This window comes from Oryctolagus cuniculus, chromosome 2 (assembly GCF_964237555.1).
Source record: "Oryctolagus cuniculus chromosome 2, mOryCun1.1, whole genome shotgun sequence".
NCBI lineage: Eukaryota > Metazoa > Chordata > Mammalia > Lagomorpha > Leporidae > Oryctolagus > Oryctolagus cuniculus.
In genome coordinates this window covers 109,541,221-109,554,274 of record NC_091433.1, presented here as the reverse complement: position 1 = coordinate 109,554,274, position 13,054 = coordinate 109,541,221, and the positions used below count along the sequence as shown (strand labels likewise).

Here is a 13,054-nt window from a genome sequence, read left to right as displayed (position 1 = left end):
AAACCGTAGTTAGAAAGGCAACATGGGGGCCGGCACCATGGCTCACTTGGTTAATCCTCTGCCTGCGGCACCGGCATCCCATATGGGCGCCGGTTCTAGTCCTGGTTGCTCCTCTTCCAGGCCAGCTCTCTGCTGGGGCCTGGGAGTGCAGTGGAGGATGGCCTGAGTGCTTGGGCCTCTGCACCCACATGGGAGACCGGGGGAGGCACCTGGCTCCTGGCTTCGGATTGGTGCAGAATGCTGGCCGCAGCATCCATTTGGGGGGTGAACCAACGGAAGGAAGACCTTTCTCTCTGTCTCTCTCCCTGTCTAACTCTGCCTGTCAAATAAAAAAAGAAAGAAAGGCAACGTGGCGCCTCCCCCAGACCTCCCAGCATGGTGAGGGTATCTCACTTGAGGACAGTGCTTCTCGCTGGAAGTCTGAGTTTAAATCAGTACCCCCTTCAACCAGCGTCTTCCCCAGTACCCTCCCACCCCTGTTCTACATCCAATAAAGCAAAACGTATTCTTTAGGCTAAATCTGGGCTCCTAATCTACTCTGCAGTGCGTATCAGTGTCTGTCTGGGTGCCTACAGAGTCCAGGGGGTCCTACAGGAACTGGGGGTGCCCAGTTCCTCCTCTCTCCACCCTGTCGCCACAGGCTCATTCCTAGTTGACAGCACAACTGTCATTAGTTGCAGCTTCTACTGAAAAAAAAAAAAAAAAAACTGCAAATGTTTGTTTACGTGAAGAATGAAAACACACTTTCATTTCACACGTCCCAGCTGGCTACATTTATTTACACAATGCAAAGGAACATATCTATACTCTGGTTATGTACATCCAATCACCCCAAATTACACATGAAAGCCTTAGTGTTCACCCCTACAGATCAGCCAATCCCACGCCACCCTCCAGGCTGTGTTCAGACCCCTGTTGGGTTCTTTCATAGCCCACCCCACCCCCAACACCTTTCTTTCACAACACCGAACAATACTGTCATCAAGAACTTGTTGGGGAGGGGTTGCTGAAAACTTCCCACCAAGCACTCTGTGGCCAGAGCTTCATGCCTGTAATACTCACAGTTCTCTTATGGGTGTCTGGAGTAAAGACTGAAACCCAACACACCCTGTGAAGTTTTTGAATATAGGTCCTCTACCCTCAGAAGGCAGTAAAAAGAGGCACAAAGAGTCTATACAAAATGAAAGTTTAAACATGAAAATAATAATTTCTGAAATAAAATATTCATTGAATGAGTGTAACAGCAGATTGGAGACATCAAGACAGGGTGAACTGGATCAAAGACAGATCAATAGAAATGATACAATCTGAAGAGCAGAGAGAAAAAAAGACTGGAGAAAAAATTGTAAGTGATACAACAGCGATTAGTCTAACACACATGCAATTCAGACCCAGGAGCAGGAGAAAGGTGGTGTGGAAAGGGGAGAGGCAGGTAAAGATTCAGAGAATTTATGAATAAAAATTTCCAAAAGATGGTACAAGGGATACATCGAGAAATTTTAGTAAACTCCAAGAAAACCACACCTATGCACATTAGAGATCTCATAGGAAACGCGGGACACAACCTCGTACACAAAGTCAGACATGAAGAGAAAATATTGACGACAGCAAGAGTGAAACAGCGCATCACCTATGGCAGACAACAAGAATGAGCAACAATGGGTAAGACAAAGCAATGCAAGAACATCTTTAAAGTCTTGACAGAAAAAACAGCAACTCAGTTTCTATACCCAGCAAAATCATCTTTCAATAATGAAGGCAAAGTACAGATATTTTTGGATAAGGGAAGAGTAAGATTTTTTTTTTCCCCAGCAGACATGCACTACAAGAAATGCAAATAGAAGTTCTTTAGGATGAATGAAAATGACCCCAGATCCCTAGAGTGAAATTTAAGGCTACAGGAAGAATGAAGTACACTAGATATAGTAAATATGTGGGTAAACACTAAAAAGGGGGTCAGTGATGTGGCACAGTGGGTTAAACCACTGTCTGCAGTGCCAGCATCCCATATGGCCACCAGTTCGAGTCCCAGCTGCTCCACTTTCAATACAATTCCCTATTAATGTCCCTGGGAAAGCAGTGGAAGATGGCCCAAGTGCTTGGGCCCCTGCACCCACAAAGGAGAACTAAGGGAGAACCAGATGAAGCTCATGGCTCCTGGTTGGTCCAGCTCTGGTGCTTTTTGGGGAGTGAACCAGAGAATGGAAGATCTCTCTCTCCCTCTCTCTAATTCTGACTTTCAAGTAAATAATAAATTGTTAAAAAAAATTTTTTTTAAATTAAAAAGTATTCTTTCCTTCTCTGAATTTATTTAAAGGCGTAAGACAAGTTGAAGGAAAAATTGAATATATAAGTCCACAACATACACAGATACAATATATCTATCTAAGATACTCCATCATAAATGTGGGAGTAGTAAATAGATTATTACAAAGTTCTTGCATTTTACATGAAATGGTAAAATATTAACTCTAAATAGCCAGTGATATTTGTTCAGCTCTAAGTAGAATGAATTTTGTGATCTCTAGAGCAAACACTAACAAATTTAATGTAAGTGGGTTTAGCTAAAAAGGCAAAAGAGAATTAATAATGGAACACTAAAGTATTCAATTAATCCCAAAGAAGGCAGAACAGGAAGAAACCAAGAGGAATAACATCAAAAAACCAGGTGGGACACATAGAAAAAACTGGCAAAATTGTGTGTGTGTGTGTGTGTGTGTGTAAATGCAAAAGAAAAATATATAAAGCTTCTAAAAGAAAACATAGACACTTACTTTCTTGACCTTGGGAGAAGCAAAAACCTTTTAGACATGCCATAAATCTCCATTAAAAGGTATATTTTGCTCTTCATAAAAAAATGAAGTATTTTTGCTCGTCAAAAAGACAGTATTACAAAAAAGGAATAGATAAGCCAGAGACTGGGAGAAAATAAATAAGATAATCTCCCTCCTCCAAAATTGGGCAAATAATGTGAAACGACATGTCAAGGAAGAAGATATGCCAATGGCCAATAAAGAAACGGTACATGAAAAAGATTCTAATCACAAGGAAACACAAGAAAAACCCAAATGAGAGACATCCTGTAAAATGACCATGCTGTGCTATTAAAAAAGAGGGCACAGGACCAAGGAAGTATTCCAGCACAGAGGCACTTCAGGTTCCAGGACTGGACACCGTCCAGAAAACTGACGAAAGTGAACATGGACTGCAGGTTGGATAAGAACATGTCAATGTACAATTTCCTAACTTGGATCATTGGAACTACAATTATTTAGAGGACTGTTATTGTTCTTACAAAATACACTTGTACATTCTCTAGTTCACTCTCAGATCATCAAAAACAGATAGGAACATACAGATAAACACACAGAGAAACAAGGATACAGAACAATGAGACAAAATGTGAAAGACCGGTGAGCCTTCATAAAAATGGTATCGGAGATTCTTTGCGTTATGGAACTTTGCTGTAGGTTTGGTGATTATATATAAAGTTTTCTAAAAATTATTGAAAAAGGGGAGAGGCAGGAATTCCAGAGGTACAGTGTGAAGAGCTTGGTGAAACAACTCCAAAGAAGCAGAAAAGCCCGACTCACACTTAGGGGAAAAGCAGGTCACAGAAGCTGTCATTAAGAGAGCACAGGTGCTGGCCGGCGCCTCGGCTCACTAGGCTAATCCTCCACCTTGCGGCGCCGGCACACCGGGTTCTAGTCCCGGTCGGGGCGCCGGATTCTGTCCCGGTTGCCCCTCTTCCAGGCCAGCTCTCTGCTGTGGCCAGGGAGTGCAGTGGAGGATGGCCCAAATACTTGGGCCCTGCACCCTCATGGAAGACCAGGAGAAGCACCTGGCTCCTGGCTTTGGATCAGCGCAATGCGCTGGCCGCAACGCGCCGGCCACGGCGGCCATTGGAGGGTGAACCAACGGCAAAGGAAGACCTTTCTCTCTGTCTCTCTCTCTCACTGTCCACTCTGCCTGTCAAAGATAAAAAAAAAAAAGAGAGAGAGAGAGCACAGGTGCAACTCAGCAGACAAAGCCTCCAAAACAGCTACTGTAAATATACTCAAATAAACAAGGGAAATAATATTTAAAGCATTAAAAGAAAACATGATCATAATGACTCATCAAACAGACAATATTTTTAAAAAGGAGTAGTAGAAATTATGAAAATGAACAAACTGAAAATACTGGAGTTGGAAAATATAATAAGTAAAATGAAAAATTCATTGGAGGGGCTCAACATGAGACTTGAGTTAGCAAAAATATGAAGAAAAAAATTAAGTTTAAAACTAAAGATAGATCTACCATATGACCCAGATATCCCACTCCAGGAAATGTACCCCCAGGAAATGAAATCAGCATATGGAAGATTCACCTGTGCTCTCCTGTTTATAGAAGCTCAAGTAACAATAGCAAAGATATGGCATCAACCTAGATGTCTGTCAACTGATGACTGGATAAAGTAAATGTGGTGGGGCCAGGTATAGTGGGCTAAGCCTCTGCCTGTGGCACTGGCATCCCACATGGGTGCTAGTTCATGTCCTGACTGCTCCTCTTCTGATCCAGTTCCCTGCTACGGCCTGGGAAAGCAGTAGAAGATGGCCTAAGTCCTTGGGCTCCTGCACCCGTGTGGGAGACTTGGAGGAAGCTCCTGGCTCCTGGCTTCGGATCAGCTCAGCTCCAGCAGTTGCACCCATTTGGGGAGTGAACCAGTGAATGGAAGACCTTTATCTCTGTCTCTCCCTCTCTCTGTCTGCAACTCTACCTCTCAAATAAATAAATCTGACTTTAAAAAAAGGAAAATGTGGTATATATACACAATGTAATATCATTCAGCCATAAAAAGAATGAAATCCTGACATGCCCAACAAAATGGATGCAACTTGAGATGATTATCCTAAGTGAAATAAGCCAGACCCAGAAAGACAAATATCACATTTCCTCTTATTTGTGGAAGTTAATATACAGAGAGAGTACAAAAGTTGTCTATGTCATCTCTTCTGGTATTCAGTTATAAATACTGCTTCACTGAGTCATACTATGTAAATGACAATACACTCTTCTTTCCCCCATTATGATCACTGTCACGAATCTTCCTGTGACATTAATATCTGTCATGAAGAAAAATGGTATTTTTGTATATAATGTATGCATTTGAAGTGAATGTGACGAAATGCTAAAAAACTGTAGAGTAATAATATAAAAATGTAAAAAATTCACAATACAACAGCTTCATTCCTACCTCCTCCTTTGCATTATAATTGTCAAATATATTATATTGTCTATGTTATGGTTCCATAATGCAATTTTGGAGTATTTTATGCAACTTTATATCAGTTACTAGAAGAAAGAGGAAGAAATATTCAATACTACTGTCTTTCATGATCTCCTACAAAATAATCATTATTGATGCTCTATGATTAGCATCTCCATGCTCTATGATGCTCTAAAGAATCAGCAAATTCGGAACTGGCACTGTGGCATAGTGGGTAAAGCCACCATCTGCAGTGCCGGCATCCCATATCGGCACCGGTTTGAGTCCCAGCTGCTCCACTTCCGATCCAGCTCTCTGCTATGGCCTGGGAAAACAGTAGAAGATGGCCCAAGTCCTTGGGCCCCTGCGCCCACGTGGCAGACATGGAAGCTCCTGGCTCCTGGCTTTGGATCAGCCCGGCTCCAGCCACTGCAGCCATTTGTGGGGTGAAACAGCGGATGGAAGACCTGTCTCTCTGCCTCTACCTCTGTAACTCTGACTTTCAAATGAATATATAAATCTTTAAAAAATAAAAGAATCAGCAAATGTGAAAATAGATCAAAATGGAGTATGCAGGCCGGCGCCGCGGCTCACTAGGCTAATCCTCCGCCTAGCGGCGCCGGCACACCGGGTTCTAGTCCCGGTTGGGGCGCTGGATTCTGTCCCGGTTGCCTCTCTTCCAGGCCAGCTCTCTGCTGTGGCCCGGGAGTGCAGTGGAGGATGGCCCAGGTGCTTGGGCCCTGCACCCCATGGGAGACCAGGAAAAGCACCTGGCTCCTGGCTCCTGCCATTGGATCAGCGCGGTGCGCTGGCCGCAGCGCGCCGGCCGTGGCGGCCATTGGAGGGTGAACCAACGGCAAAAGGAAGACCTTTCTCTCTGTCTCTCTCTCTCACTGTCCACTCTGCCTGTCAAAAAAAAAAAAAAAAAAAAAAGGAGTATGCAATTGGAAGAAAACCAATGAACAGAGGAGTGGGCATTTGGCCTAGTAGTTAAAATGTGGGTTAGAATGCCCACACCCCACATTAGAGTATCTGGGTTTGATGCCCAGCTCTGGCTCCTGACTCCAGCTTCCAATTTTTTTTTTTTTTAACAGGCAGAGTTAGACAGTGAGAGAAAGAGACAGGCAGAGAGTATTAAACAGCGAGAGAGAGACAGAGAAAGGTCTTCCTTCCATTGATTCACTACCCTAAAGGCCGCTACGGCTGGCGCTGCACTGATCCGAAGCCAGGAGCTGAGTGCTTCCTCCCAGTCTCTCATGCGGGTGCAAGGCCCAAGCACTTGGGCCATCTTCTGCTGCCCTCCCGGGCCACAGCAGAGAGCTGGACTGGGAGAGGAGCAACCGGGACTAGAACCCAGCGTGCCAGCGCTGCAGGTGGAGGATTAGCCTAGTGAGCCGCAGCACCGGCCTCCAGCTTCCAATTAACACAGACTCTGTAAGGTAGTGGGATGGCATAAGTGATTGGTTCCTGTTACCCACCCATTGAGACCTGGATTAAATTCCTGGCTCCCAGCTTCAGCCTTGACCTTTGAAAGCATTTGGGGGAGTGAACCAGTGCACAGGAGTGCACCCTCACTCCTGTTCTCAAACAAACAAACAAACAAACATTATTTTGAAAAAGAAACAGAATCCCAGAGAAATTCTGGGCATCATTAGCAATATCAATATTCGGAATGGAGTCCAGATGGAGGAGAGAAAACTACAGGGAAAACTGAAACTATAGGCTGAAAACTTCCCAAATTTGACAAAAAAGAATCTACACATCCAAGAAGCTCAACAAATTCCGTGTAACATAAATGCAAAGAAATCTGCACCAGACACATTATGGTCAAAGTGTGAAAACCAAAGACAAGGAGAAACCTTGAAAGCATCAAGAGAAAAAGACTTATCCTATAGGATGAGTCTAAAATGAACAGCGAATTTCTCATCAGAAACAATGAAGGCCATGCGGCAATAGGATGCCATACTGCAGTGCCAACAGAGGAAGCTGTCAACCAAGAATCCTGTATCTGACAAAGCTGTCTTGAAATAAAGGAGAGCTAAAGATAGGTAGGACAAACAAATTCAAATGATATCTTTCTAGCAGATCTGCCTTACAATAAATACTAAATTAAGCTCTTTAGGATGGAAGCAACACCAGACAGTAACTTGAATTCACATCAGAAAAATCATAGAGGGGCTGCCGTTGTGGCGCAGTAGGCTAAGCCTCTGCCTGCGGTGCCGGCATCCCATATGGGTGCTGGTTTATTTCCTGATTGCTCCACTTCCGATCCAGCTGTCTGCTATGGCCTGGGAAAACAGCAGAAGATGGCCTAAGTCCTTGGGCCCCTGCACTCCTGGCTTTGGATCAGCTCAGCTCTGGCCGTTGCAGCCAATTGGGGAAGTTAACCAGCAGATGGAAGACCTTTCTCTCTGTTTCTCCCTCTCTTTGTACCTCTACCTCTTAAATAAATAAATAAAATCTTAAAAAAAAAATCATAGAGCTTACATAAAGGCAATTTTATAGAAAATTATAAAACACAGTATTGTTGACTACTTCTTCCCTCTTCCCCTTTCTTCTAGTAACCAATTTAAAACACAATTGCATAAAATATTCAATAATTGCATTGCTGGGATTATAACAGTACAGAAATGTAATATATTTGACAATTAGAATGAGAAGTAGGATTGTAGAAATGAAGCTGTTGTACTATAAAGTTTTAAAGCCTTGTATTTTCTTGATGTTTCAACATCCCCACAAACAGCCTCTGAAAAATCCCAACCCGGGATGACCCAGTGTGTCAGTGTAAAAAGCCTGGTTCCTGCAACAAGTTCTCCTTTTCTTGTCCCCTGCTTGTGACTGTGGCTGTGACATCCAGATGAATCAGCAAAATCCCCTCATGCCTTTCGCTAGTGAATCCTACTCTGGCCCCCAGTAATGGTACCTGCCCAAGAGTCTACACTCGCTCTCATCTTCCACCCCACTTGGCTGAGCCTCCTTCCTAGGAGTTCCTCTCATATGAGCCCACACACGGCGTGGCACCCCATGCCACCTTTTCTGGCACCTATGAGCATAGCATATTATTTAAAGTAATGTTTCTCAAAGTGCAATTCCTATAAATATGTTGGAATTGTCCCTAAAGACCCCACAAAAGCACCTTCCTGTCCTATTTTGTCCCTTTGCAGCTTTCTAACAAAGCTGCCCTGGAGTAACAAAATGACTTTGGCTGGCAACTTGACCCATGGGAAAAAGAAAGTCAAACAATGTTGAATGAAGAAGTTTAATATATTTTTACAAACTCTGTATTTTGTTCTTTTTTTCCCTTCTATGTTGGGTTTGTAACAAACACAGATGTAATATATGCAACAACAGCACAATGAAGGGGAGGCAGAATTATAAAGGAATAATTTATCTTTTTGTACCTTACAGAATTGAATTATTATAAATCTTAAGTTGATTCTGACTCTGATAGGAATTGTAAAGTCTACATCAACCACTGGAAAAAAAAGACTGAATATAGATAAAAATCAATAAGAAATTAAAACATATGCTAAATAATAGTCACTTAAGACAGACATAGTCAAGGAGTAACAGAGGAATAAAGCACTCATGAAATAAACAGAAGAAAACAAAACACAAAATGGCTTATATAAGTCCAACCACATCAATAGTAAGGGTAAATGTAGGCTAATGAAGCAATCACTCAAAACAAACAGATTATCAGACTAAATAAAAATAATTAAGATGCAAGTATATGCTATCTATAACAGACACACTGGTCTCACAAGTACAAACAGGTTAAAAGTAAAGGAATGGAAACATTAAATTATACAAATAGCAACCACAAGAAATGGAGTAGCTATACCAACAGCAGACAAAACATGCTTTAAAATAAGAGATCTTTTTAAAAATAAAGAGGGAAAATTTATAGTGATGAAATGGTCAACACCTTTTTGTTAATACAAATTTTCCACAAAATTTCATTATAGTAAGCTTAGTTCTTTTTTTTTTTTTTTTTTTTTTTTTTTTTTTTTTTTTTTGACAGGCAGAGTGGACAGTGAGAGAGAGAGACAGAGAGAAAGGTCTTCCTTTGCCGTTGGTTCACCCTCCAATGGCCACCACGGCCGGCGCACTGTGCTGATCTGAAGGCAGGAGCCAGGTGCTTCTCCTGGTCTCCCATGGGGTGCAGGGCCCAAGCACAGCGCCGGCCAGTAAGCTTAGTTCTTCATTCCATTTCCATGAACTTTTTGAAGTACCCTCATATACACACCTAACAACAGAGACCTACACTACATAATGCAAAGACTGATGGAAATGAAGTGAGAAACTGAAAATTAAACAATAGAGACTTTAATACCCTACTTTCAATACTTGATAAAACAGATAAATAGAAGGTCAATCAGGATATAAAAGACTTGAAGAATCATATAAAATACTTAGACTTAACAGAAGTCCACAGAACACCTCACTGAATAACAAAACACAGGCTTCTAGGCTCACATAGAAGCTTCTCTTTAGATGGACCGTGACTGGGCCACGAGATAAACCTACACAGATTTAAAAGGACTGAAGTCAGAGAGACTATGCTTTCTGATAATAACTGAATGAAACCAGAAATAAGAAAAAGAAACTTGGGAAAGTCATCAAATAGGTGGGAATTAAAGAATACATTCTTAAATAAGCAATGGCAATGCTGGAATATATAAAGAAAAAATAGCTGCTAGAGTTGTTTTATAATGATAAAAGGCTAAACCACCAGGGAAAAATATAATTGTTATAAACACGTCTGCAACTAAAAACAGAACCCCCCATATATATTCACAAACATATATAAAGCAAAAACTGATAAAAAGACAATTCAACAATAATAGTCAAATTTCAATAATTGGGGATCTTACTTTCAACAGGTAGAACAAATAAGCAGACAATGATATGATATGAAAAATTTGAGCAACCCTGTAGACAAACTAGATCTAAAATACAAATCCTACAGTGACAAAATATGTAAGTCTTTTTACCTACCTATGGAACATTATCCATGATACCATATGATCTATCATAAAACAAGAGTCAATATATTTAAAATAATACATTTCATATAGCGTATGTTTTCCAATCACACAGAATCAAATTAGAAATCAACAACAGGAAGGATTTGGGAAAATTCACAAATATGTGCAAATTATGCAGTGGACTCCTAAACAACAAATGTACCAAGCAATAAATCATAGGAGAAAGTATAAAGTACGTTAGGATTAATAAAACATACAAGATGCAGATAAAACGCTATGTAGAGGAAAATCTGTGCTTATAAACACCTATATAAAAAAGAAGAGAGATCTCTAATCAGTATTATAACTTTCTAATGTATGAAATGAGAAAAAAAACTAAACTTAAAAGGAACAGAAGAAAGGGTAGAGTAAATATTAGAGCAACAATTAATATAACAAGAGACTAGAAAACCATTTGGAAAATCAATGAAACTAAAAGTTCTTTGAAAAGATCAACGTAACGGACAGACCTTTAGGTCAACTGACAACAAAAAAGAGCAAACACTGAAATTTACTAAAACCAGAGATGAAATAACATTCCTATAAAAATGCATTTTAAGGGAATATTATGAATAATTGTATGCCAAAAAATAGATAACACAGATGAAGTAGACAAATTTCTAGAAAGACACAAACTACTGAATTTGAATCAATAATGAATAGAAAATCTGAATAGACTCAAATAACAGACTGAATTATTACTTTAAAAAGTTTCCACAAGAAAGAACTAAGGCCCAAAATTCTTCACTGGTGAATTTTATCAAATGCTTAAAGAAGAATTAATAGCAAAGTCCCCCTGCACAAGTCTTCTCAAAAAAGGAAAGGGAACTCTAGCTCCTTCTATGAGGCTAGTATTACCCTAACACCACAACCATACAAGGACATCACAATTTAAAAAAGCTACAAAACAATATCTCTTATTAATATAAACACAAAAGTTCTCATCAACAAAATATTAGCAAGCCAAATCCATCAAGATGCAAAAGTGGGATTTGTTTCAAGAATACATATTGGCTTCATGTATGAAAATCAATGTAAAACTTATACTTCTAAAAGAAAGGACAAAACCACATGATGCAAAGCTCATCAACAGAAAACTGGCAAAATTAACACAGAAACGTGTAAGAGGGATTATATATCACAACCAAATGGTATCTATTGAGGAATGAAAGTGGTCAACACAGGAAAAGCTGGTGTAATAAACTGAATTACAAGAAAAAGAACAAATATTGCAGAAGAAGCATTTGGCAAAATCCAACATCTGTTCATGATGAAACAGTCAACAAACCTGAAATAGAAGGAAACTTCCTCCACATGATAAAGGGCATCTATCAAAAACCTACAGCGAGCATCACACCCAGTGGTAAAGATGGAATGCTTTCCCGTAAGACGAGTAAAGTACAAGGATATCTACTTCATACAAGCTGTTTACAGGAGATCCTGGACAAGGCAAGTGGGTAAGAAATACAAAGCACTGAGGCTGGAAAGGAAGAAGTAAAACCATGTCTATCAGAGATGACACAATCATGCATACAGAAAAACTTAAGTAATTCAGCATAACACTATTAAAGCTAAAATTTGTAAGGTTTCAAGATTTCAAAGTTTCAGTACACAAAATCCTATTGTATTTCTATATATTAGTAGCAATAAATAATTCAAAAATGGAATTGAGAAGACAATTCCACTTACAATAGCATTTTTTAAAAAGAATGAAATATGAATAAATTTAGCCAACAAAGTGGGACACTCAACATATTGAAAATTATAAAACATGGCTGATAGAAAATAAAGAAGACATAAATAAGTGGAAAGACAGCCTGTGTTCATGGATCAGATGACTTAATTTTTATTTAAATGGCAATGTTCCCTAAGTTGAGAGAGAGCCAATGCAATCCCTATCGCGATGTCAGCTGATTTTTTTTTTTTTAATAGAAAATTGACAAGCTGGTCAGAAAATTCATGTGGAAATGCAAGGTACCCAGAATGGTCAAAACAATCTTGAAAAATATGAACAAAGATGGACTGTTTTCCATTTTCAAAACACACTATGAAGATACAGTAATTGAGGCGGCATCTTACTGAAATATGGGTAAACATACAGGTCAACACGACAGGATTCAGAGTCCAGAAATAAACATACATTTTTAGAGTCAACTGAGTCGCAACGAGGCTGCCAAGATAATTCAGTGAGGGAAAGAATGTCTTTTCAACAAATTCTGAGACATAGACATGCAAAAAACAACTTGCACTCCTACCTCACACCATACATTAAAATGTGATGAAATACATACAATAAACATCCAAGAAGCTCAATGAAATCCAAGGATGAACTCAGACCCACAATGAGACACCCTGTGATCAAACCATTGAAAGACAAACACGAGGCGATTCTTGTAAGCAGCACAAGAGAAGCAATACGCGACACACAAGTGGTGCTCAATAAGATTAGCAGCCTCGTCCTCATCAGAGACCTCGGAAAACTGCCAGCTGAGATATTCACAGTGCTAAAACAAACAGAAGTCAACCAAGAATCCTGTATCTGGCAGAACTGTCCTTCAATAGAGAAGGAGGTGAGTGAGCTCATTAGCACTAGAACTGTCCTGCCAGAAATACTCAAGGGTACTGCAGGTTGGAATGGAAAGACATCAGGTGTCAACCTGAAGTCACAGGAAGAAATAAGATTCTCAATAATCATTGGGGTGCAATGAGTTAAGCTGCCACTTGTGATGTGGCATCCCATGTCATAGTGCTGGTTTCAGTCCTGGCTACTCCACTT

At 40.2% G+C, this 13,054-nt stretch overlaps 1 protein-coding gene across 9 annotated transcripts in view; it reads right to left on the bottom strand.

Annotated features, from left to right (window-relative positions):
* Nucleotides 1-13,054, bottom strand: part of CRACDL (CRACD like) — a 135,203-nt gene that overhangs the window by 50,234 nt on the left and 71,915 nt on the right. The window contains exon 1 of one of the 9 annotated variants that reach the window (XM_070068742.1): nucleotides 11,567-11,860. The exons of the other annotated variants lie outside the window; for them this stretch is intronic. The gene's annotated coding sequence lies outside the window, so the exon portion shown is untranslated. Of the gene's footprint in view, nucleotides 1-11,566; nucleotides 11,861-13,054 lie in introns of those variants that run through there. 9 annotated transcript variants of the gene reach the window in all.